This window comes from Hemicordylus capensis, chromosome 1, assembly GCF_027244095.1.
Source record: "Hemicordylus capensis ecotype Gifberg chromosome 1, rHemCap1.1.pri, whole genome shotgun sequence".
NCBI lineage: Eukaryota > Metazoa > Chordata > Lepidosauria > Squamata > Cordylidae > Hemicordylus > Hemicordylus capensis.
In genome coordinates this window covers 343,411,283-343,438,277 of record NC_069657.1, presented here as the reverse complement: position 1 = coordinate 343,438,277, position 26,995 = coordinate 343,411,283, and positions in this window count along the sequence as shown.

The following is a 26,995-nucleotide window of genomic DNA, read 5'->3' as shown; positions in this document are numbered from 1 at the left end:
GAAGACACAGAGATTTCTGAAATTACGCTATTGCATCAAAGTTCCCTGTCCCAGCAAAACATACGAGTTGGGGCCTACGTTGTGCACCTTGTTATGCAGGTGCAAACATCTTTATGTTAATGCACCCCTAGCCTGGAATGTAAGCTTGAGACTTAGCACAACTAGCGAGCGCAACAGCGTTGTGCTAGTGAAAGGTTCCTGCACAAGTTCAGTGTTAGGATGTCAGCCACTGTATGTGAAGTGCTCTGAACACTCAGAAAGCATTATATAAACGACATTATTAAAATGTAATTAAAACTGACATAGGGTTGCCATGTCCCCCAGAATTTAGGGTAGCCCCCCGCCTTGGATTTTGGATCCTCCACCCAGCTGCTAAATTCCACCTGAATTTACATGGATTTCAAATGCGCTGCGAGGATTGTCCGGATTTTACTCTGGATCTGATCACATGGGAGGGCAGAGACAGAGGGGAAAGTATACAACTCTGTCAAATAAATAAATAAATAAATAAAAATACAAATTAGTTGTCACATAATTTGCATGATATGCAAATTAGGCCACCCGGATTTGGGAAGCTTAAATATGGCAACCCTAAACTGACAGAAAACATAATATGTGTTAATATCCAATCAAAAAGTAAAATGCCTTTTCAAAGGGAAAAGGATGACACAAAAGAGAAGAAACACAATATCACACCGTCGCCCCCCCTAAAATACCCTGGAAATTTAAGAACAACAAATCCTGAAGCTTTTAAAGCGTAAGGGCAGCCAAAGTGTGTGCATGTTCTATGCAAGTCGGAAAGACTGTGAATAGAAATTATTAGTAAACAATGTTACTAAATATATTAATATAGATAATTCTTTGATATATTTCTGCTGAATTAATATATATTACTATCACAATGTCTTTTTCTGCTAAATGTGTGTTAATGTATACCAATCAGTAGCACATGCCCTTGCATGCCCACACAATTAAGACTTCAGCTTTCAGTGAACAGAAAAGCACACACTGATTTCCATAAACACTGAGGCAGGACATTATGCTTCATAGGAGATAATGGAAATGTTATGGAAAGGAATCAACTGCACTGCAGACGGACAGCTCGGGCAGAATTGTTTCTCACCCATCCCCATTGCTTTCAAAGGCATGTGACTAGTTTTCTCCCTTCCCAGACAGTCAGACACGCTGTAAAAAGTAACACCAGCCATGAGAATTATAAAAGAGGGGAAAGGACACGTCCATAAACAGGGATAAACATCTTTCTCTGAGCAAAGCTGTCAGGTCCATTTAAGCCGAGACCTGCACGCTCTTTTCCTCTGGGGCCGCTTTTTCCTGTCTGGGAACCATTGTGGCACTGTATGTCTGCTCCCAAGTGGCCACCACTGAAAGGTTTAGATAAGGCAAAAGGTTGCACTCAATAGGCATCTAATCCCAGACTCCAGTTCAGAATGGAAAGCTATACCTTTGTTAACCACCCCAACAAAGAAGGTGCTGCTGCTGGGGAAATGGAGAAGAACTGGGGCGGGAAGAAGAAAGGAAAATGTATATTAGCAGTCCAGGGCTTATATTGTATTTTAGGAAACATCTGTCCTTTCCCAGTTGTCTAAGAATGTTAATGTGTTTAAGTGCTAACTTCATATTCCTCAGTCATATGGCATCATCTACTACTGATAGTCAAAAAGCTTCCTAAAGATAGGTGTAGATCAGGGAAATGTATTGCATGTAATACATGAGCAATGTTTTTGCTTGCTTCTGATATAACTCTGTAAGTCTTGGAGATGAACCACCCTGAGCCATTTTTTGGAAGGGCAGTATATAATTCGAATGAATGAATGAATGAATGAATGCCAGTTCCACAAACCATAAGCATGTGAGCACACAAATATCACCCAGTCCATTAAGATACATGTGGGTGTAGTCTGAGAATTGAAGTGTTGCACTCCAGGCCAGGGAAATTCAAGAAAATCAAAGTTTTATTGATCAAGAACAATTCTAGCAATTCAAGAGAGACCTAACAGGCTCTCTGTTGGAGATGGAGTTCCAGTGCATCGACCTTTTGCACCAACTATCCTAATGGCCACTAGGGGCATTGGGAGCAGAGGTAGCGAGTGAGGGTCTCCTTACCTAACCCTGCTTTCCACTGCTCTATGACCCCTGCTTTGACTCCTCAGGTACTCTGAGTTTAGTCAGTCCTATTCCTTTCCTCCAAGGGAGAAGATGGAAACATTTCTCGCTCTCTCCCTACTTATTCATTATGTAGCTATTAGATAGGATTAGGTCTTTCCTATCCTAAGGTGGAATTTTAATCTGTTTTTACTCATGTATAGTGTGTTTTAAATTTCGTACATCGCTTAGAGATGTACATATCAGATGGTATTAAAATATGATTGGTAGGTAGGTAGGTAGGTAGGTAGATAATTTCACCAATAAACTAGTTAAGCAATTTAGACTCTGCAGCGATCTCCATGCATGCTCCTTAAATATCTGCAACAATTTTGTACTTCCCCCAAAGGGAAAGGGAAACAATCCTAAACCCCAAGACTCTCAAGGCTCCACCACAACTGCTTCGGAATCTGCTCTTCCCCTCCTTTTCTCAGACTGCCCCTTGGTTTCTTTTAAAGAGGCAGAAATATATTATCTCTCAGTAACATCAAAGCTTAAGTAAAACAAACCGAACTCAAAATTAACAGAAGATGAAGGCAATTTCTAACTGCACGTCACAGAGGCAGCTCCAGAAGCTCCCTTACTCAAAGGAAGGGATAAGTGGACTGAGCAGCAGAAGCCAGGCAATGGCTAGAACGGATCCAGAGAGACAAACTGTCCTCTCTCTCTCTCTTTTTTGAAAAGCAGATTCTGAGATTTGGATCTAGGATACAAATTAGCCAAATTTGTCCAAAACGATGCATATCAAAATGATACACACCACAATACACTAGATTTCACTGGTGAAATGAAGAATTCACAAAGCACTGGATTAGACTAACATTAAGGAATCAATGAGGGTCATTGTATTGAGTCATCTGTTATGTAATATATAGTTGGGAATATAGACTATGCAAAACAATATTAAACAGTGTGTTTATAATTAGTAAAACATTCTTTCCTGTTGTCAAGATGAACATTCCTCTATCAAACCTCCTCCTTATAGTAATTGATGGTTTGAAGCTTCGCCATACAAAACAGTGACAAATCTGTGGATTCCATGTTTACATACCTGAGACAAAAGACCTCAAGCTCTTTTTGAAGTTAATTAAAGATCCAGTGGTGTTCAAATATTTCCGGATGAAACCATCTAGATAGGAGATGGAAGTAATCTCTAGTGCTTCTCTCTGTGATCTTTCTCAGACAAATCTTGAAGGTCCTTGTCCAAATGCAACTGATATCAGTAGTGATGGCACTGAAGAATACAAAAAGATTATTGGATTTAGCATGCCTTCTTTGGTGAATGCTGTCAACTCCACTTGTTCAAAGCAAACAGTTTCCAACTTCCTGCAGATTAAAGAGGCAGGCAGGCCTCTTAAACCTAAAAGGCAGCCTGGCCATCTTAGATCTGCAAGTACATTTGATGGTGAGAACTTGACAAGTATGCACGAATGTTCATATGGAGAATGGAGTAGCATTTGTAAACAAAACAGCTAGGTTGCAGGCTTCAAACCCCTTCCTACCAGTTCATTTTGAGCAACCCTACCCACAGTAACAAACATGCTGAAGGCAGAAACACCAGAAAAAATGTAAATAATATCATCTGGCCAGTAGCAGCCGGTGAGGGTGTCGGTGGAGGGGTGGCAAGAGGCACCTTTAAGAGTAAAAGAATTGGTGCTTATCTCCGCTCTTGCCGCACCTGAACGCTGCTCGGAGAAGCAGCGGGCTGCCCAGCACCCCCTGCAGTGGGGGATTGTGTCTGCCACTCACCTGGCCGTAGGTGGGGGATCGGTTCCGTGGAAGCCAGGTGAGTGGTGGAGGTGATCCCCCACTGCAGGGGGTGCTGGGTGGCACGCTGCTTCTCTGAGCAGTGTTCAGGTGCATCGAGAGCGGAGGTAAGCACCAATTCTTTTACTAGGTGCCTCTCGCCGCCCCTTCACCGGCAGCTTCACCAGCTGCTAGTGCATCTGGCTTTAGGAAGTACACATGCAAACTGAATCAAAATAGTAATGTCAGAGTAAACTACAAATATAAGAAGGCATCAAAAGACTTGTAGGCTCATCACTACAATACTGCAGTAGTCTCCATTGTAAGGTCTGGGAGCCATCTCCCTTGCCAGGATCCCTGTCAGGGAATTGGCCTGTATGTACCTAAGCCTAGGGACCAAGGATAGAGTGGGACTGTTGTTAGTGTACAGATCACCCCGTTGTTCAATGGAGTCCCTAACTGAGCTGACAGATCTGGTTGCACAGTTGGCATTGGAGCTGCCCATGTTAATGGGGGACGTCAATGTTCATTTCGGGGCCAGGTTGTCAGGAGCAGCTCAGGAGTTCATAGCAACCATGATGAATATGGGCATATCCCAGTTAGTCCCTGGACCAAGGCATGATACTGGTCACATGCTCAGTTTGGTCTTTTGCTCTGATTAGGGTGGTGTTCCATGGGTGGGGGTTCCTGCCATCTCCCCATTGTCATGGACAGACCACCATCTGGTTAAGGTAGGACTTGCAACCACAACTCACCTCTGCAGAGGTAAAGGACCTATTAGGTTGTTCTGCCCGAGAAGGCTATTAGATCCAATAGGATTCCAAGAAGCCTTGGAAGGGTTTAGAGTTGGCTCTGCTAGTGATTCTGCCAATGCTCTGGTGCAAACATGGGATAATGAGCTCACTAGAGTACAATCACACCAAAGCATCCTCCAAAATTAGCCCCGTGGTATTTGGAAGAACTACAGCAGCTGAAGCGGTGAGGTAGATTACAGGAGCGTAAGTGGAGGAAGACTCAGCATGAATCTGACAGATCACAACACAGAGCATATTTGAAGATCTGGCAATGCGGGCGGCAAAGAACTGCTTTTCTGCCAACATTGTTCCTGCAAACTCATCCAGCAGAGTTGTCTCGGACTGGCAGAGGCGTAACTAGGGAAAACGGTGCCCGGGGCAAGCACTGAAATGGCGCCCCCCTACCGCGCCCCCCCCCAGGTTTTTCCTCACAAGCGCCCGCCGCCACCGCCAAGCCAGGCCACTGACTGGCCGCCAGGCGCCAGCAAAGCAATGGGGGGGGGGCGCAGGTGGCGCAGAAGGGACCACTCGTGGGGAAGGGGGCACCGACACGCTCCCTTGACTGCTGCAGCACTGCTGCACTGAGCAGGAAACATTTGTATTAACAAAAAATAAAAAAATAAAATAAAAAAAAAATTGGTCATGGCGGCGCCCCCCACGTGACCAGAAAAGATGGCGTCCGGGGCACGTGCCCCCCCTGCCCCCCTATAGTTACACTTCTGAGGACTGGAGTTGTCTAGGGTTGTGAGGGCACTAGTATGTGCCCTCCCCGCTTGAATTTGAAATTGGAACTATCAGTCACTTTCTGTGATGTTTTCAGTTACCTGTTTGTGGATAAAATATCTCGTATTCGGGCAAAACTGGATTCCACAGTTGCTGCGGAGTCTACTGTGCAGGAGTCCAGCAACTCCTCTTTATTATAGGATTAAATTGGGTCACTTTCAGTTAGTGACTCCTGAGGATGTGGACAAACTGCTTTGGACTGTATGTCCTACAAGCTGTTCTCTTGACCCTTGCCCAGCTTGGTTTATTTCATCTCGTGATCATATTATCAGAGAGCGTCTGGTAAATATTATAAATGCTTCTCTGAGGGAGGGCAGGATGTCTCCTCATCTTAAGGCGGCTATATCAGACCTTATTTGAAGAAACCTGCATTAGATTCCTCAGAGTTAGTTAATTACAACCATTTCCAATCTTCCACGGTTGGGCAAGGTGATTGAGTGGGTGGTGGCCTCTCAGCTCCAGACAGTGTTGGATGATACAGATCATCTAGACCCATTTCAAACTGGCTTTTGAGTGGGCTATGGGGTTGAGACTGCCTTGGTCGGCATGATGGATAATCTCCATTTGGCTACTGACAGAGGGGGTGTGACTCTGATGATACTTTTAGATCTCTCAGTTGCTTTTGATACCATTGACCATGATATCTTTCTAGGTCGCCTGAGGGAGGTGGGATTGGGTGGCACTGTTTTATAGTGGTTCCATTCCTACCCCTCTGGTAGATTCCAGATGTGTTGCTTGGAGACTGTTGCTCTGCAAAGCAAGAACTAAAGTATGGAGTTCCACAAGGCTCCATACTGTCTCCAATGCCCTTTAACAGCTACATGAAACCGCTGGGAGAGATCGTCAGGAGGTTTGGTGCAGAGTGTTATCAATATATTGATGACACCCAGATCTATTTCTTCATATCAACCTCATCAGGAAATGGCATAACTTCCCTAAAGGCCTGTCTGGAGGCAATAATGGGCAGGATGAGGGATAACAAACTGAAGTTGAATCCAAGTAAGACAGCGGTACTGATTGTGGGAGTTCAGGACCTGAGAGATGTTTTAAATTTGCCTGTTCTGGATGGGGTTACACTCTCCCTGAAAGATCAGGTATGTAGCTTGGGAGTGCTCCTGGATCCAAAACTCTCTGGGAGCACTTTATATCAGTTTTCGCTAATAAGTCAGCTACACTGATTTCTGGAGGTAAATGACATTAGAACAGTGGTGCATATGCTGGTAACCTCCAGGCTCGACTACTGTAATGAACTCTATGTGGGTCTGCCTTTGTCTAGGAACTACAATTCGTACAGAATGCGGAAGCCAGACTGGGACAACCTGAAGGGACCATATAACACCGATTTATAAAGAATTGCACTGGCTGCCAATATGTTTCCGTGCAAAATATAAAGTGCTGGTTATTACCTATAAATCCCTTAACATCTTGGATCCAGGTTACTTAAGAGAACACCTTCTTTGTCATGAACCTTGCCACCTATTAAGATCATCTGGGGAGGTCCAGTTACATTTCCCACCGGCTCATCTGGTGATGACTCAGGATCAGGCCTTCTCTGTGGCTGCCCCGGGGCTTTGGAATATGTTCCCTGTCAACATAAGAGCATCTCCATCTCTGATTACTTTTAGGAAGACCCTCAAGACAAGCCTGCTTTCTCTGAAATTAATTTTGAACTGTTTAATTGTTTTTATCCTATGAAATTGTTTTAACTTTTTAATTCGGTGAAATTATTTTAATTGTTCTTACTCTGTTTTATATTTGTTGCTTTAAATTGTGTACACCGCCTAGAGAGACACATATGAGGTGTCATAAACAAACAAACAAATAAACAAAATGATGCCCAGAGTGGGGTAGTGCTAGATTATGGTCTGAGGACTTACATGATCATGGTATTATTTTGTAGGCAATTTATAGAATAACTTGAATCAAAATGGAACATTGTAAACTGCCCAGTTTGGATACAGATCACTCTGTTAGGCTGAGTGGAATATTGTCAGCTCTGTCTGTTATGGAATTAGAATCTCCTTGAATAATTATGGCATTGTCAGCAAGTACAAAAGACTCTGTGGTACTAAGGAGGGGATGGTATTGTGTGAGCTTGAATAAAAATTCTTTGCCAGTTATTTGCAAAGGCCTGTAACACCATTAAGTTGGAAGAGCAGTGGGTAGTAACTGTTATCAAACAACACTTAAGACACTATAATATCTCCCAAAAGAATACTGAGCAAACCAGCAGTTTTTCCGTACAAAGAGAAGTTTATTCTGCAACTGCAGAGGAAGATTCTGTAGTGAAAGAAGTGCCTAGCAAATTATCTATATATAAAAAGCTTAGGTGGTCCGTGGCAAATGGTGTGTGGCAAGCCCCGCCCACACAGTGCTTTACCAATCAGAGGGAACAGAGCAGGAGCACCTTGATGATTAAGCAGTGGGAATTCCATATGCAGATAGGGAAGAGGAGCCTGTGATGGTTAAGGTCAGTGGGAAGATTGCAGAGGAGAGAAGAATCTATATATAAAAAGGAATAGTGGGCAGGGGTCTGTGAAGAGAGGAGTTGTAAGGGAGGAAAGAGCCCCTTTAGGAGAAGGAGGCTGCCACTGTGTGAATTCGATGAGGAAACAAGATGAACAAGACCTGTTAACTCAGGAAGGAAGCAGTGGGGGGAGAAAGACAGAGGGGAAGAGCAAGTGGAGGAGAGAGAGAAAAAGAAGGTAGGGGAAGAGAGAAAGAAGGAAGGGTGAGGGGTGGGCCTGGGGGAATGAGTGGCCATGGCGGCAGTGGCAGTAGTGAGAAAGGGCCTGGCCAACCGTCACCACTGCTCAGGACTACGGAGGCCATTGGTGTAGGCAGGCGGGCTGTGGCTTGGCCAATTGGCGCCGGCAACGCTGCAGCCATGACCAGGAGGGGTGAGGGGGATGGAGCAATGGGATGGAGGAGCAATCAAGAGGGTTGAGGGGATGGAAGCAATGGAAGCAATGGGATGGAGGAGCAGGAGCCCAGCTCAGGTGAGGGTGAGGGTGGAGATGAGGAGGCTGTGGCGGGGCTGAGGAGAGCAATCAAGTACTAGCGTGCAGATGCTCTGTGCAGGTTAAGCTAATAGTTTCTTATTTCCCTTACTGGCCAACATGCTGCACAGGCTTCTGAGGGCAGAACAAGAGCTTCATCCTTACAAGCAGTGAGGGAATGAACTGTGCAGTCCTCACATACATATTCTTGGATGCAAAAAGAGCTTTTGTGGGCAGGGGAGACAAGCAAAAATTGCCACCTCCACGAGCAATTCATTTCCTGGCTGCTTGCGAGAATGGAGCTCTTGCTCTGCTCTCATAAGCATGTCATATCTGTGTAGGAACCTAAGGAAGCACATAAAGTGGTTGAACATTTCATTTAAAAAACCATTAGAAACAGAGTGAGGAGGTTACAACCAAGTAAACTGATATGTTTTTCTAGGACTATACCTAAACCTGCAGAAGAGATCGATTTTGATTCCTGGAGGCTACAGGTCCAATAATTAACAGAAGACTCTAAGATATTTACCACTAGAAGAAAATGCAGATTAGTGGAGCTATCAGCTCCTGCTTTAAATGTAACGCTATACAAAAAGTACTCTGGCATAGTACAGCATAGTAAAATACATTAGAAAAGATGTATGGGAGCTTATTTTTTAGAACTCCTTGAACTAAAATGTGGTCACATATTTTTACAGAATACATAATTAAACAAAACTAGCTGGGCCGGGAGCAGAGCATCTGCACCTCCACTGGCCCACTTCTCCCACCCCACCCCACCCCACTCACGCGGTTTCTGGCTGGTAGGCCAGCCAGAAAGCCGGCCTGCCACCTCCTCCTACCCTCCTGCCCGTAATTCCCGGTGGCCAGCCCAGCCACTGCCACCTGTTGCTCCCACTGCCGCCTGAGCCCACCAGCCGGCCTCCCACTGGCAGGAGCAGCCCGCTTCTTTGCCCACCCACGGTTTCTGGCTGGCAGGCCGGCCGGAAAGCTGGCCCACCACCTCCTCCCTCCCACCCACCTGCTCCCGGTGGCTAGCCTACCAGTGGCCGGATCCCTATTTTCTCCCCCGTCCCATCACTAACCGGCAGCTGCTTGCGAGTTTTCACGAGAGCTACCACGCATGGGTTTAGCAATGGGTATGCCTTGGAGAATTAAATATATAGATTAGTGGATTCAGTTACAATAGCAATGTGATCACACATTGTGATTCTCAGCACAATTCCAACAATTAATGAGGAACTGCAGGGACATAACTAGGATTCACATTCAATTCCCCCAGTTCCTCTGTATGTGCACTTCCAAGCAGGTGAAATGTCCCTGCTTGTGAAGGTGAAATGTCCCTGCTTGTGAATCTGTGCTCCAGAAGTGATCTGGAAGAGAGGGAACATCTCACTGCTTCCTCTCTTTCAGATTCCTTCTGGAGTGCAGGAAGAGTGGGATGTTTTGCTCCCTTGTGCAACTTGTGCAGCAGCAGACTGGGAGAGTTGTGCCTGAGTCCCAGCCATGTACCCACAGATCCTCTCTATGCATACCCTTTGGTAGTCAGGATGTTAAGGCACCATTCAATGAAAAACAATCACTAACTGTTTTAAATAGTGTCCAAAACTAGTGTCTATCTTCAGAAAAATCTACCACAAATCTGGTCTTTCACAGTTCTCTTGCTTCATGATGGTGTTGAGAACTGATCTCTGCCACTGTCTCCTCTCCTCTACAATCTGACTGCAATCTCCTGTAATAATTAATGTATCAGATTATTATGGCTGCCTTCACATAGAACACAAAACTGCAGCTTGACAAACCTGAGGTTAATTCTTGAAACTGGGAACCTTCCCGCAAATGATCTTCCAACCCAGATTGGGCAACCCCTGGTTTCAGGGTAGAGGAGCCCTTTCCTCTCCCTGGTCTGCTGAGGCTGCATCCCAGCTAGCTTTGTAGCACTTGTGTCGTCTGACTGCATGTAAAGCGTCAGCATGCCAGCATGGTGACAGCCATTGGCCACGATCTTCAAGGGGGCGTGCCCAGCGTGATCATGCCTTTTCATCATCGATCAACCATCCTCGACAGGGAAAGGGCATTTAAACCTTCTCTTCACAACACTTGTGCCACAACCCCTGCAAGAGCCCCATGGCCAAACAGTCTTGCACAATCACAATAATGGGGGGTAATGGGGGGATGGAGAAGGGCACTATTTTCATGTTACTCTGGGAAGGGATCATGAAGACATCCTCAGAGGGGATATGTATATGAGGGCGGGCAAAAGATCCTGGGGTTTGGCCCACTGTGACAAAGGATGCTCTTGGGATGGCAGACTCAGTCAAAGCAGCCCAGGAACCCCAAACTCATTCCTGCCCCTGTGTTGGCTTGCTGGCTGGAGATTAGCCTTCTCATGAGAAGGCCACTCTACTGGGGAGGACCAGAGGCTCCATGAGCTTTGTATGACTACGCCTTCATGAGTTAGGCCATCCAACTATAGGGAGCCCCATTGATGTGCCCCCCCAGTATATCTCCTTAAAAATTGTACTCCTCACTTTCCCCTCAACCCCTGCAGATTCCCAAGGAGTCCGGGCCCCTCCATGTGTCTGGCCATTTTCCTGTGGGTTCAGTCTGGCAAGATCGGGAATGAAGAACCCATTCAAAATGCCTGGGCTGGGACTGGCATTGTTGCATATGCAGATTGGCTTCTGCAGGGAATCGTGGGTGAGGGGAGCCCTTATTTTCAGCGATCCCTGGCAAGATGGGTGGCTGCACTGGGCAAAAATCACCATGCATATGTGCTGAGGGACGACCAGACTGCCAGAGTGAGTGACCTGGAAAGGTGTTCACACCTGCTTTCTGCCAGTCACCATGACCTCGAAAGGTGTTGGTGTGGTACCCTTTTCCGGGGTTTGCGTGGACTTAGCAATGGGTCTGGACAGGGAAAGTCTTCTGGCTTACAGGTATGTCTCTATGACCTGCTACTCATGAAAGAGTGGTCCTTGGGAGGAGGGGGATCATCAGACATTATTCGAGACCCAGCCCGAAGTACCCCAAGACGGGTTGCGTGGTTCATAGTGCTACCTCTTCATTACTTGATTTGTGGAAAACTCTCTACAAAGTGCCCATCTTGTCACCCTATTCCCTTTTTCTGCAGATTGCCAAATGGTGGGACATGGGACACAGTGGAAAGGGGGCATCCACCAATGTGGCTTTCCCCACATGCTATGAAACATGGGATGTAGCAAAGCGGAGTCCCTGTTTCCAGGCAATGGCTGGAGGAGTATGGAGACACTGGGGGCGGGGCAAGTGCTCTGAGAGGTGGCCAGCAAGAAGCATGGCAGGTATAGAGTTGGCATGATTGTGGCTGGTCTGAGCATCTCTCTCTGTGGATTTGGCTGCAGCCACAGCACAAACCCAGGTTAGGGCAGTGGCAGAATTCAGACAACACAATGCCACCTTCAAACCTCAGGTTGGAGCAGCGAAATTCACTACAAACTGAATGTTCAGATTATAGTGTTAGCTCAAAAATCTTGGGTCACTTTTGTGACAAAACCATGGTTTCACGCAACTGGACGACTACAAAATAGAACCTCCTGCGTGCTCGCCTCCGATTTGGTGTTATGTGCAAAGGCGGCCTAACAGACATTAAGCTAAGCTCAATGGTGCAGTTTATGATGATGTCAACCACCCAAATTCAAGATGGTGAATGCATGAATATTTGAGATGCAAGTGGGCTAACTTGTGAACCACCTAATCAATTTGAAACAAATTTGGTACATTTGTAAGGACACATAAGGATACCCCAATGGCATTGGTTGTGAGGATGTCATCCACCCCAAGAACATAAGAACAGCCCTGCTGCATCAGGCCCAAGGCCCATCCAGTCCAGCAAGCTGTTTCACACAGTGTTCCACCAGATGCCCCTGAGAAGCCCACAGGCAAGAGGTCAGGGCATAGTACCCTCTCTCTTGCTGCTGCTCCCCTGCAACTGGTGTTTAGAGGCATCTTGCCTCTGAGGCTGGAGGTGACCTATAGCCACCAGACTAGTAGCTGTTGATATATCTGTTCTCCATAAGTTTGTCTAAGCCCCTTTTAAAGCCATCCAAGCTGATGGCCATCAGCACATCCCATGACACAGAATTCCACAGATTAATTATGCACTATGTAAAAAAAGTACTTTATTTATTTGTTTGTTTGTTTATTTGTTTATTTTTAATTGTTCAATTTTTATACCGCCTTTCATATGGCATCCCAAGGCGGTTTACAATAGTTAAAATACAATAAAACTCCATAAAAACCACACTTTAAAACCTTAAAATCAGTTCAACAGACCATAAAATTAAAACAGACAATTTTAAAAAGCTGACAAAGCTTGAGCGAAAAGATGGGTTTTCAGGTGTTTTTTAAAAATTAAAAATACTTCCTTTTGTGGGTCCTAAATTTCTCAGCCTTTAGTTTCATGGATAACCCCTGATTCTAGTGTTGTGAGAGAGGGAGAAAATTTTCTCTCTGCCCACCCTCGCTACTTCATGCATAATTTTATACACCTCTATCATGTCTCCCTGTAGTTGCCTCCTTTCCAAACTAAAAATCCCCAGATGCTGTAGCCTTGCCTGATAAGGAAGGTGATCCGGGCCCCGGACCATCTTGGTTGCCCTCTTCTTAACTTTTTCCAGTTCTACAATGGCCTTCTTATGATATGGTACTGACCAGAACTGGTACTGACCAGAACTGCACACAGGACTCCAAATGTGGCCACACCATAGATTTGTATAAGGGCATTTACACTTGCTTGCAGATGTTCCTCTTAGCAGTTTTCCATGCCTGACTCCCCATATTGCTGGGAGGCAGGATATGGAAAATTTAAAATGGCACCATGACCGTTAGGAGTGTCCAGTTTAGCGGCTGGTGCTGTTGTTCCCTATTGCCTGGTAACCCAGTGGAAAGATTTACTGAATGGCAGAGAGGAGCAGTGCTCAGCCCAGAATTGGAGAAGACAGACACATCATTTCCTGCATTTGTGCAAGAGCGCTCTTTCACAGTTGTGTCCATGCTGTGTTATACGTTTCTCTCAGTTCCTGCAGTGCCCACAATGCCCATGGGATGCTGTGCAGTCTGTAAGCTTTACATCAGTATGTGATGTAAAGTCACATCAACTTGAAAAACTATCAGTGCATACAGATATCATTTCAGATGTTTATAACTGGCAGTATTAAAAGATTCATGACAAGAAATGTGATAATTGCCATCTTCTTTCCTCTCACTTGTTATGTTGGGAAACGACTTACTGCTGGTGTGACTCTCACCAGCTGATGGGGATTCAAAAGGAAGGGTTCTTGTGGCTGCGTAGGTGAGCAGCTGCCAGCCAACTTTCCTCCATCGCTGGCTTTGCCCCACCTTTCTTTCCTCCCTGCTGACTCAGTCTCTGGGGATCCTTCTGTTTGTCCCTCCTCTGTTCCACACAAGATCTTCAGTGTCATTGAACTGTGGTTCCACACAGTAGCTATTTGTTATAGCCTGTGCTTGACATAAATAAAGGTACTCTTAAGGGTTTTTCCCCCCAAGATGGTAATTGTGCTGGTTTTTGCTCTCTTCTGTATGGCTACAAAGGACAAGAAGAACATTGTACTGACAAGAAACACTTGCCTGCCTATGTGAAAATGCCAAAAGCAAAGTTCAAGAATACCTTGCTAGGCCGATTTACTAACAGGACAATGAACTTCGGAGCAATTAACGTCCTGAAATGTGTGAGATTTTTATCTGCCACAAATTCTACTCCTTGAATATGTCAGGTTTAGCAAATTTAGTGTAATGTCATAAGATGTGGGATAAATGGCAAATTCAGGTCTCCTCTAGTCATCTGACTCAGTTCCTTGGCTGAGCTTTGTGTACTGTTTCCATTAATGCTCTGCCAATCTTCTGGGAAAGCATTTCCAACCAAACTTTGGAAACAGGACTTGCCCAGAGTCAGGGACGACGTTTTTCTTCATGTTTTCTAAGTAGTCCATAGTGCAAGAAAGGTCACTAAGCTGATGTGATTAAACTTAATCAACTGGCAAGCAATGTACAGAAAGGAACACATTACTACCAGAGTGCTGTTTGTAAAATCCAAGGGAAAGCGTTGTGGTAAGCAAGGACAAGGCATTGGAGCTTAACCAGGAATATTAACAGTTTAATGAAATAGACATTATGTACAGAGAAGCAAGTGCACATTGCTTTTCAGTGCTCTTGCTGCTGGCTGTTTGTTAGCCCCGCCTCTACTCCAGGACTGGAATACAAGTAACTAAAGCCCCATTCAAAAGCTGGCCTGGATCAAGGAATCGATTAACCAAAACCACCACACTGTTAAGGCAATTTAAGGATAGATCAGTATGCACTATTGATAGCAGACAGCTTGAATTTATTTACAGATTACAGTATCATAAATGAAGGAACAAAAAGGGTTGAAGCTACCATAAGATTGGTGCAATACGATTGGTCATTGGCAGACTTATCCTAAGATTAACTGCATCAGCAAACAAGTCTTTAAGGTGGAGCAAGGATTACATTATAGCATAGCAAAATTAGAAATCTTGGCATTACATCTTGACATTGACATTACAGAGAACACTGATTGTGTTGTAGGGATGTTAAATTGGTATGGCGGGGGGGGGGGGGGCAAGAAACTGGAGTCTTGGATGTATGTGTAATAATTAAACTGCTGCATTGTATGTAGAAACAGTGAGTTCACCAGAATTATAGATGTTTTGGAGGAAAAACAGAAGTGTTTCTGCAGCCACCACCTCTTATAGTGGCAGTTAATTATTTTACTCACACTGCCATATGGATAATTTATTTATTTATTTATTTATTTATTTTTACATTTTTATACCGCCTTTCGTTAAAAGAAAACCCCAAGGCGGTTTACAAAAATTAAAAACATACAGCAAAAAGCAGTAAAAACATCAAGCTAAAAACAAGCATAAAAACAAGACAACAGATAATTGAGATAAAAAACAGATAAAAAACAAACAAGATAATGCCATCGGGGGCCATATGGATAATTAAAATGGGTGCTGCAAGGAGGCAGCTGTGTGGTAGAATGTCTGTTTAGAGCAATTGCTTATGAGTAGGGCGCAAATTAAAATGTCGATGAAATGGGGGTGGGGGCCAGGGGCGTAGCAAGGTTGGAGTGGGCCCAGAGACCAGATTTTAAAATGGGGCCCCCCGCCACTGAAGCTCAGCTCATGAAGTAAAGAAATCTTAAATGACGCTGAATAGTGGTAACTATATCTAATCTATCTATCAATCAACACCTATGTGCCACAATAGAACATCAGGTTTTGTAAATTGTGGACGATGCAAGTCATTGAATGGTACTAGAGAGAGGCATGCTGTTCTGGTAGCTCCAGGTCTTAACACTCACATCAACTTCAGAGGATGAATACAACTGAAGGAAGTCCGGGCGGATGCGCCACTGGGGGAGTCAGTCATGTGACTTGCCTCAGGGGGGCCCCCTAGGCAGTAGGCCCCCAGACAACCGTCTCCCCTTGCCCTATTATAGTTACACCCCTGGTGGGGGCAGAATAATGCTGTTACCAGAATGCTGCACCCTGAGGCTTCTGTTCTCAGCGGAAGGGCTGCCAGTTGCACTGCAGGGTCTCAGCAGCATTGGGGCTCCTTACACATCTGCAGCAGCCTGGGGCACAGCAGCTTTCTGGCAATGGAAGACTGTGCATCATGTCAGCCAATGAATAAAACATTCAAAGGAATGAAAACAAAAACAAAACTAAAATTAAAATGACTCCCCCCCCTTATACACACCTGCACTTAATATTCAAAAGCCAGCTTCCTACATTGTTTTCCCTATCTCCACAGTCCAAGGTCAGGTACACTCAGAATTTAATAGATGCCTGATAAAAGTCATGCTGGGGATTTTTATTTATTTATTTTCTAAAGCAGCTTTGCATTGATTGCCATAATTGCTGACAAATTCCTGTGGCAAACTTGATTATTAGAGCAGCTTGCTTGAAACAATATTTCCTTTATAGAGAGGAAGTCAGTAATCGGGTTGTTACGCTTCTTTGATTTGCATCCTCAGCCTTAATATTCTTTTGGCATGGCTAGTGCTTATCAGAGAACACCGATTGCAATTTCTGCGAACTAGAAATCATGTTGACTGCTGGCTGCTAGCTATGACAGCATCTGCTTTTAATACAAGATCCTATATAGTTTTAATTGAGTATGTGGAATATTTTAACCTGATGAAAAATCTCAATGTTATATGGTGCTTTGTCCATATCATTTCATCTAAATTTGTATAAATGCATACAAGAACTTTACATTTAATATGGTTCTGAAAACAACTGCAAGCCTATTGGCCAGTATAGATTATCAGAAACATATATCAGCAGTATTTAAGGAGCTTAATTGACTACTAGCTTTTTCCTAGCAAAATAGGATGTGCAGGTTTTGACTGATAAAGCCCCAACAGCCTTGAACCAGGATTTCTGAAGGACCACTTTCTCTCACACCAACCTGTACAACTCTTAAGATCTTTATCAGAAGCTGCACACAGGATGCCTTCTGAGGTGGTGCAGGGGCAAACCAATGAGGACAGGGCCTTATTAGTTGTGGTATCTGATTTGTGCAACTTTCCCCCCTTGTCCATTTGTTGGGTGCTTTCTCTCAGGTTTTAGGCACCAGTAGAAGACATTATTGTTTACCTGCATTTAGTGGGAGTTAGTTTATTTTTCTGAAACTGACTTCTTTTTGCTATTTTGACTGAAATAATAAGGTAATTCACACGAACAGCCCCACGGAGTTAGACAGGGCTACCCCAGGTTGGGCTGGTTGTGTGTAGGGATGTGCAAACAGGTTTGAATTTGAACTGGTTTGAATTCAAACGGGTTCAGTTTGAAGGTTCAAGCTTGAACCAAACAGGGCATTGAATTGGCAATGCCAGTCTGAGTTTGAACCAAACAGTGTCTAGTTCTATTTGAACTGGTTCAAAGGTTCGAGCCTCCAAAACTGGGTTGGGGTAGTAAGCACCCATGGGTGCCAACTCCCACCCAAACCCCAAAGTAATTGGACAATCATGCGATTTTTAATGATTTTTTGAATATTTTTCAAATTTTTGCATTTTCCCCATAGGGTATAATGAGGATTTGAGGATGCAACTGCCCCTCCCCCTGGGGGTTGCCTGGGCACCAAAGTGGATTTGGGTGCAAGGCAGGTATGGCCACAACTCCCCCTGGGAGACCTAAGCCGGTGGGGTTCATGTTTTGTTTTGTTTTAAAAATAATTTTTAAAGATTTTAGCCTGTTTCGATGCAATGAATAGGAATCCCTCCCCCATTCAGAAAAAGAACAGTGTGTAACTAGATCTCCTTAACTGCTGTGAACTCTGAGTTCACAGCAATTCAGGTCACACACTGTTCTTTTTCTGTGTGGGGGAGGAATTCCTATTCATTGCATTGAAACAGGCTAACTTCTTTTAAAATATAAACCATGAACCCCACCAGCTTGGGGCTCCCGGGGGGAGTTGTGGCCATACTTGCCTTGCACTAAAACCCACTTTGGTGCCTAGGTACCCCCCCTCCAGGGCAGCAGTTGGGGCATCCTCAAATCCCCATTATTCCCTATGGGAAAATGCAAAAAATATCATCAAAAAATCATCTAAAATTGCAGAAGTGACTGGTTGCTTTGGGGTTCAGTGGGTAGTAGGCACCCCTGGGTGCCTACCACCCACCTAGGTTTCGTGCCCCTAGGTGCTCTGCATAGGGAATAGTGGGCCAGTTCGAGTCCCCATTATACCCTATGTAGAACCTTTCAGAACTGGTTTGAGTAAGGTTTGAATCTAAACCAAACTGAGGGGGGGGGGTTCAAGCAAAACCAGAACTGAACCTATCCACCCTGGTTCAAATTGGGTTCGAATTCAAACCAAACAGGCCAAACCAGTCTTGGGCACATCCCTAGTTGTGTGCAGTGCCGGGATCACTCCTAATCCTGCCACTGATCCCATCAATAGCCCTAGGTTGAGGGAAAGAGCAGCTTGGCAGCAGGCATATTCCCCAATGCACTGTGGGGTTCTTTCCCCTGCCTCCCGCTCATCTGGGCATGTGGGTGGTGGAGCCCTGTTCGGGCTGACATTGTGTGTGGGAAGGCAGGTAGGCTCCTGCCTTCCTCTAAGCTGCCCCCCCCACCCCCAATTTGGTCATGTGAACCTTTATATCTGTTTTCATATTGATTGTGTCCAGGGCTTTCCATATTCACATAATATTCTAAAATGCCTTGAAACTGCAGCTATTAAAGGTCATGCTTTTAGCAGATGTGTTATTTAGGCAATATGGATAAGGTATGATATCCTATACTGTGGTTAGTTCCAGCTTCACTACTACCTAGGAGCTGGATAGCTATTAGTGGCAGACTGGTGAACTGAATATCTTGATTTGAACTTCACTGTGGCTCAGCTGCACTGAGCAGGGAGTTGAATTAGATGACCTTCAAGGTATTTTCTAAAACCGTCTTGCAGACTACCCTCTGATCCAAGAGCATAGTGTATGCACTGGTTCCAAACAACTCCCAAGACCATCGCTGCTGCTAGTGAATCTGCAGAGCCTCAATGGCTCCTAATGATTGCATCACTGCTGTAGCAATGCTGCTCCCATTATTCCAAATGGAAGACACATCTCTACCATGATGTCACAAGCCTTAGGAGCTGTGGAGGCTCTCCTCATTCACCAGCAGCAATGATAGTGGAAGTTATTTGGAATCAGTGCAAGTGCCTTGCTCTTGGGCCAGAGGGGCACTGCACAATATGTAAGCCAGCATCATTCCATGTGGATGATATTGGTTGCCTGCTGGGCACTTGTAATTGAAATGGTCACTTGCATTGCATGATAGAATCAGTTGCATAGACTCCAGTGAATAGACAAATCTGGGACTTAGGTCTGTAACAACAACTACTACTACTACTACTGGAAACTGTAAATCTTGTCAGGGAAAGCAAAGGTGTCTGCTGCATCTTGGTCAAGTAAGGTGAATTTCAATGATCAGAACAGAAATGTAATTTGATACCAAAGGAATGGATTTTATGTTTAAGTTATTGTGTTAATTAAGGGTATATCTCCAGAAATATTTGTGAAATAGTTACAGAATAAAACAGTCTCAAAAATATATAGGGCATAGTCCAGGCAAAATTAAGCACTTTTATGTCCAATCAATCAATCAATCAATCAATCTTTTTTACAATCAATGACCTGCTACACACAATGAAGATAACAACTGATAAAACAAAATAGAACAGTAAGATAGCAAAAAAGTAAACTATTGGCCATAGAGCTCATGCCATTTAACCAACTCTTGGCAAATCTTACAAACCATAAAACAGAATTTTCAGATGTTTAAAGAAATCAAACCATTTTGGTCAGATAGTAAATACTGAAAGCAAAATGAATCGGAATGACCTGGAAATTTAACTAAAAGGGGGGTAATGAGATGGGAACAGATAGCCTTACTAAAAAGGCAGTATAGGAGGACATGAGCTGTCGATTCAATGGCTCCTGCACCACAAGGGCAGAGCAGGGCTGCATATGGAATTTTCTTAAATTTTCCTTCTAATACTGCAGTAGGAAACATATTTATTTCACTGACACTTAAATTTCTCCTATTTTTATTAAATGGGAGCTTGTGAATCTTTGACTAGATGTACCCACACTATTTGCTGTTTTCTTATAGAGAGAGTGGGTTTAGGGGTGTGCATGGACTGGTTGCTGCTGTTCTGTCTGAATCCAAACCGAATTCGGTCCAAACTGCAGGTTCCCAAACCAGTTCAGTTGAACCTACTGGCTGAGCCGGTGGGGTCACTGCACCATCTCGAACTGGTCTGAAGCCATTCATAATCCAACCACTTGAACCAGCCTAGTTCACAGTCAAACCAGTCCATGCACACTCCTGACTGAGTTCTATTGCATACAAGAGCTGCACTGATTTCAATAGCAAGTTCCGTTTGTACCTTCAGACAGTGTTCTCTGAAGCAATTATTGGGGAATTCCATGCAGGAGTTCCATGTGGGGTTTTGATTAGCACTTTAGCATTTCACATCTTGGCATATCTTGAATGGCTTACAATTTAATGTTGGTTATATTTCGAGTTTGACTGTGGCTGACCCCCTGACTAATGAAGTGTGGGCACTCCTAACACCAGCTCCTATGCTTCTATAGCCCCTGTGCAGCTTTGCCACACTTCCAAAGAATGGGCAATATTGCACTCTTGTGCAAGAGAACAAATACTTTTTGGAGCTTTTCTGGACTTTGGAAGTGCTCTGTTAGACCAGAAACATGTCTCTGAGGCTCTTTAGAACATAGGATCTAAAGTCCCTAGAATAAAATGGAGCAATTTGTACTCTGCAAAACTTGTATACAGACCTTGCAATTTGTTCCTAAACATCTACCTGTGTTGGCCTCTTGCAGACGTTTAGTCAGTCTATGCATATTAGACACATTGAGGCTGGAGGACTCAGGACTGGTATGTATGTGCATGATCCTGCTTCCCCTCTTCACACATGGTTTATAATAACTGCAACATGCTTTAATAAGTCTTATAACACAAACTTAAAGTGCTTTGTCAAAACTTTGTGTCTGGGATTGCTGTTTAACAGACCAGATTAAATTATAGTCTCCCCCACCTCACCAATCCTGCCCATTGTATGGAGAGGAGCAAGTGTGTGTAGCTCTGCCCCACACCTGGAATGCCATTCCTATTGTTCCCACATGTCTGTCTGGGATAGACCATCCTTATGCCACTTACCTATGTGGTTGATTTACTACATTAAAAGTGCAGTACTGCATTTTATTACAGTGAGGTAGCATCTAGACATTCCATCCCGGGGGTGGGGGGGCATCAGTAGCAAGAGTGCTATGCCACATGGGCAGGGCTCAGCTCAATGAGCTGCCTGTACCCATTCCTTTCCAAGCAATGAACTGGACTGGGGGAGACAAATAATCAGATCTGTTCCAATATCTATTCTGAAAAGGAGCACCACCTCCTTTCTCCTTCTCCTGCTGCCCACACTATGCCCATGGTTCTGGCTATGACTTTCAGCAAAGCTGATGCAAGTTTTGAATAATTAGAGAGTGGGATTTCAGTATAATTCAGGAAACAGAACTCCCTTTGCACAGGAAAGAGATATTTAACGCTTTGGAAGAAGGATTTCATAAACTTTTCAGAGCTGTATATTAGAAGCGGACACATAATGTGAATATTCTTGCTCATGAAAGGGAAGGCAGCTTGCATACTATGCTTTTTGAAATGATCCCTTTTCAGAACTTCAGATTTTTCTCTCTGGGGATTGCTGACTTCATTCTGGGAAGAAAAGCAATCATGCCGTTTCTATTAACTGCAACCATGAATGGCCTGTATTTCCCACCCCTCTTTCCGCCTCCCCCATCTATTTCATAAGACATATTTGCATTCCAAAAAACGGTGGCTCTTGACACACTGGAACACTAACCAATGAACTGTATTTATGCAAGCGAATAGTAGAGAACCCAGCAGCTGTCACATTTTTGTCAATTTTGTCACATTCACCTTCTAGACGCTAAAGCATTTGAAGCAATTAGAACACCTCACAATAGCTGTTTCTTTTATCCAAAGAATGCAGAACACCATCTAGAACAGGCCTGCCCAACTTGTGCCATCAGCCCAATGCAGCCTCTCAGCTATGTATTGCGACAAACCATGTGCTTTGCAACCACCTTATTTTTGCAGTTCCCAGCAGGCTGCAAATATAGGAGGCTTGTTGAGTCTTTTGTGAGCTGTTCCATGTGGCTGGATGTCTGTTTGGGCCGGGGTGGGCCAGCGCCCTGCAAGTGGCAGCCTGATCCAACTGGATAGATTGCTGGAGCGAACTTCAGGTGAGCACAACTGTTGTTTGCAGAGAGTAGATTCCAATTCTGTTTTGTTTTCCCCCAGCTAAAAATAACAGTTGCCTTGGGGGGAAGAATCTAGTCATGCAAAGCGGGTCATCCCTCATGTGGCTACCTGCAGTCATGTGATGAGCAAACCCAGTTTTAGAGACTTGCTCATTGCAAGGGTTGTCACCCATGGAGCCAGACACCACTGACAGTATCCAGACAAAGACTTACATAACCAGAAAGATTCTGCTTATGCACAGGGTGATTTTCCGTTATCTCCCCTTCCCTCTACTACCCCCTGTGGCCTGAAGGACCCTCCAGGGACATTTTTGGTGGGCACGGGGGGATGAGTAAAAATCACCCCTCCAACTTGTGCACAAGAGGAAATCTTTGGCTGCTGCTCAATACATTCATTCACAAGATTAGATCTCCCTCCCAGAGCCTAACCACAAGGCACATGCTAAAATGGTATTTGCTGGAGAGAAAACCAACAAAGGAATTATCATCATAGACTGATACGAACGTGGGAATGTCTGTAGAAAATACAGGGCACGGGCCTAGTATGATGACCGCCCATATTGTTCACTTGGGGCTGCTTCCCATGTGCCTGTTTTAACAGATGAATTGTTTCAGAGTTTGCTGTGTCATTGCTAAAACCCTCTACGTTATGCAAGCGAGTACGTGAGACATTTGTTCTCCAAACTTTTAGTGGTACACTCTGTGGGTCTGTGAGCTGTGAAGAAGCCAGAGTACAGAAATGCTAAGAACTGAATGTGAGTTCTTGACTATACAGATTATGGACCTAAATGATCACATGTTTTGAGATCAGGATAGAGTTTTCCTCCACAGCCCGACTTCATGCTTGTAAGTGGAACAACTCATCTGGGAGAGCCAAGACAGCTTTTTAAATTAAGCATATATCTATGGGCACTTCCAGCCTCTATTTTAGCTTTTCCTGCTTTCCATTTCTGTAATGTGAACAATCAATGATTGTGGAATCATAGGCAGTAGCCTTCTGCAACATAGACTAACAATGCAGCCACTGGGATGTCTATAATCTACTCTTGCTGGACTTTCTCCACTGCTCAGTTCTAAATGCAATTCCACTGCAAGGTGCATGCAAACATTTCCTTGTGGCAATAGTACCATACTTAAGTTAAACAATGCCCAGTTTAAACTGCTATGTCATTTGAGATTTCTATAAACTACAAATGACAAGCAGCTTCTAACATGCAGACCTGATTGTTTTGCAGTTGTGTTTTAAATAGATTGCATTGCATTATTTTTCAAAAGTTAAAATATCTACATTCCATTCTAAAATTATTATAATGACAGTGCATTGCTAGCTTAAGCATTAAATTCCTTATGAAGCTCCATTCAAAGGAAACCATTGATATGAACCAAGCATGTTTTAATACCTACACAAGAAAGCTATCATAAGACAAAGAAAACACTTTAATTCTGTGGTCTAATCCTATATTGTCTGGGGATCTGAAAATATCATTCTAACATTTCCCCTGAAAGGGATTCATTCATACAGAAACCAAATGGAAAGGAAGTGGGAAGTTTGTTTGGCACTGGTATTTTTTTTTAAGCATACAAGCACGAGTTAATGCTGGCTTATTGGGTTGGATGATTCCTCATCATATGAAAGAACATCTTTAAGAAATTATGAACATCTTGGTGGCTTAGTATGAGCATTCCATCTGTATTTGAATGAATTAAAGACTGCATTTTCTTAAGAGGCAAACGGATGGTTGTTTGTGTTTTTTTAATCAAGTCTTCTGATGTTTGATTTCAGACTCTACCAGACACATATTTATTTATTTTTTATATATATACACACACACCACCCAAAACCTGCATCTCTAGAGGCTGTTCTCATGCACATCCTAAGCCAGGCTAGGGAAGCCCAGCCTGGGTTAGGCTGCGCATGAGAACCGCTGGGATGTGGTGGATAAAAAGTAATAAATACTCTTCAGTCTGACTGTTAGCCGAGGTTAAGGGAGTGAGCGCTCCCTTAACCCGAGCTTGCTTCTCGTGTGCGAGAATGGGCTGCTCCCACCCTGGCCACACACAGAGACGGGCACCCAGAACGCCCGTCTCCTGGGAGAACCCCCAATGCATCGCGCTCAGCGCACGGTGCATTTTGGGATTCCCAGAGGCCGGGACGTGTCATCCCAGCTATCTAAACACGGATCATGTGGGAGCATGGATAGCACTCCCACCAACATTCTTAGCATCATCTAGGGAGAAGGTAAGTGAAACAAAGCCTCCCCCCCCCTGCCCAGTCATGTGAACCATCTCATGATCTACCTTATTAGGAGAAAAGGAGTAAAGCAAAGAATTTAAGGTTTGTGAATGTTATAGCTCATCTTAGATGAGCTTTTGCCTTTACAAAGAGGTTGCAGAAGAGATGGCGCCATTCTTGATTTGCCAGTGCAAAATGATTAGGCATGGTACCGGCACTGACAGCCAATCAGGAATGCTGTTGTAGAGCTGGTGTAGTGTAGTGATTAAGTGAATGCATTGGGAGGTTCCTGGTTCAAGTCTCACTTTCACCACGAACTCAGCAGGTAGCCTTCACAAAGCCAGACTCTCAACCTCAGACCCTCATCTGCAGTCTGAGAATAAAACTATGGGCTACGTTGAAGACTTGCTGTATGGTTTACTGGAATGTATATGAGCAAATGCTGGAAAGCATCCAGACTAGTTAGTCATACCTAAGCACCATTGAAATCAATGAGACAAGTTAGTCACGACTAATTTAAGTTCCTTTCATTTCAATGGGACTTAGTTGTGACTAAATTAGCCTGGATGCTGCTAAGCATCATGATTACATCAGAACAGCACAATATCACTATACCATGAGCAAGTGCCATCACAGCATTAAGTGCTTCCCACAAAAACAATGGCTTCAGTAGTGGCTCACCTTAACAAGCCAGGGCGGGGGCACAGCTGCCTCTGTTTCCTGGCAGCTCCTGTTGCCCCTCTCTCTCACCCTACCACCCCAGAGTTAATAAGAGCTCTGCGGCCTGGCTATTTGTCAGGTAGAGCTGTGCAGGCTGGTTAATCATTGACCAGCCTGCACAGATGTACCGGATGAAATGGCCAGTCTGCAGGCAGTGCGATTGGCAAGAACACCCCTAAATGCATTTGGGTTTGTGTGGGGGAATTAGCAAGCTAGAGTGGAGCAGTCCCATATCAGAATAAATTTGTGCAAAGTTCTGGTCCTGGGGAAATGAACTGACAGAAAGAAAGTTGAGGTTCACCAGTTCAACTGGTTTATTGAAGGCAGGGGCATAGCCACCATTGTGTGAATGGGTTCATAGAACCCGGGCCACCAATGGAAAAGACCGCCAAAGCCCTGTGTCTAGGGCTCCAGAGGAGCCTAGAGCGAACTCCCCCCTCCCATGCCCGGGCAGTCGAGAGCCTGGGCGGACTTTGTGCCAGTTATTTCAGGCAGCGCCGACTGCCCAAAAGAATGTTTTCCCCTTCCTCTCACTCTCTGGAGGGAGAGAAAGGGGAATACGTCCTATCAGACAGCCGACGCTGCCTGAAATGACAAGCTGAGAGCATTCACAGTACCTTATCTCAGATAAGGCTTTCCTGCTGAGATGATTAGTTTAGCTTGCTTGAGGCAACCAAGGAGGTTCAGTTCAGTTTATTGCAATCTTTGATCAAATACACAATCCAGATCAAATAAATCTACCCTGAGGGTAGATATCAATATAAACACATACATGCATATAAAACAAGTAAAGTGTGCTGTCAAGTCGATTTCGATTCCTGAGCTGGCACCCACAGACCCCTGTGGTTGTCTTTGGTAGAATTCAGGAGGGGTTTACCATTGCCTCCTCCCGTGCAGTATGAGATGATGCCTTTCGGCATCTTCCTATATTGCTGCTGCTTGATAAAGTACCAGCGGGGATTCGAACCAGAAACCTTCTGCTTATTTGGCAAGCATTTCCCCGTTGTGCCACTTAAGGTGGTGCATACATGCATATACATATAAAAAATCAGTTACATAGAGGATTGAGATAAAAAATTTTTAGGATAAAACAAAATTAAAAAGAAAAAAGAGACACGATTAAAATTGATCGTTTCTGACACACCATGAGTGAATTTTAATCACAGCCATACAAAATTTGGCTAATGAGTGTGAGACATAAATGTGTTTATCAGAAAGAAATAAGTTTATATAGAATTCATCCTTGCCCTTGGAAATAGACGCTGCTCCCCTTTATATCTTGGCGTCTCTCTCCCAGCTGGAAACCAGGCTGCCAGATATTTATCTTCCCTCCACTTTGTCAAATTCAGGTTGGCTTTTGCTAGGGCCAGGTTGAATGTATTACCTTCTGCTATACTCCTAAGCAGGTTTTCTAAAGATCCTACTGCTTCGGCGTTGTGCTCGTGCGGAAATGGTAGCCTTGAAACTGTCACTCACATCTTGCTATATTGCCCCGTGTACCGTAATTCTAGGAGAGAATTATTTGCTCCTATTTTACAGCAGTTCCCTGGTAGGCCTGATTCCTTTTATCTTAACTACTGCCTGGCTGACACTAATGACGAAGTCACCAGGATAGTGGCTAGGTTCATCTATGGGGCTATGAGACAGACATCCCGCCATGGTTCTT